At 49.6% G+C, this 645-nt stretch overlaps 1 non-coding gene across 1 annotated transcript; it reads left to right on the forward strand.

The window, feature by feature from the left end:
* Window positions 1–371: 371 nt before the first annotated feature.
* Window positions 372–443, forward strand: TRNAM-CAU. Its single transcript has one exon. It is a non-coding gene; the product is annotated as a tRNA-Met (tRNA).
* Window positions 444–645: the final 202 nt, after the last annotated feature.

Below are 645 nucleotides of genomic sequence, written 5' to 3' on the forward strand. Positions count from 1 at the left end.
AGCTTTCTTTCCCTTGCCTTTGTAAGCACTGGTACTTCGCCAAATAGGGATGAGCAAGCCAACCCAGAAGGGTTTCATGGTGCAGCCTCTGTTGCTGATGTTGTCACACTTGCATTCTTCCTGCCATTCTCACTGCTGAGTTGGACCAGGCATGGGCCCTCTTGATGGATCTGGACTGGTTCTGATGCATTTATGAGGCTACTTATATTGGCCACCTTTTGATCATCAAGGTGAGATTTGAGGCTCAATGAGGCCTGAGGAACCAAAACTGCCTGGGGAGGAACAGGCCCAGATTTTCAGGCCATGCATCGTCATCTTTATCACTGATATTATCATCATCATCAGTAATATCAGTATTAGTATCACTACCAAGCAGAGTGGTGCAGCGGAAGCGTGCTGGGCCCATAACCCAGAGGCCGATGGATCGAAACCATCCTCTGCTAGTTGATTGTCTCTGTCACAGTCGCAGTGTGGCTCAGTGGAACGAGCATGGGTTTGGGAGTCAGAGGTCACGGGTTTGAATCCCCGCTCTGCCACTTGTCAGCTGTGTGACTGTGGGCAAGTCACTTAACTTCTCTGTGCCTCAGTTCCCTCATCTGTAAAATTGGGATTAAGACTGTGAGCCTCACGTGGGACAACCTGATG

Source organism: Ornithorhynchus anatinus, chromosome X5 (assembly GCF_004115215.2).
Source record: "Ornithorhynchus anatinus isolate Pmale09 chromosome X5, mOrnAna1.pri.v4, whole genome shotgun sequence".
NCBI classification, from domain to species: Eukaryota; Metazoa; Chordata; class Mammalia; order Monotremata; family Ornithorhynchidae; genus Ornithorhynchus; species Ornithorhynchus anatinus.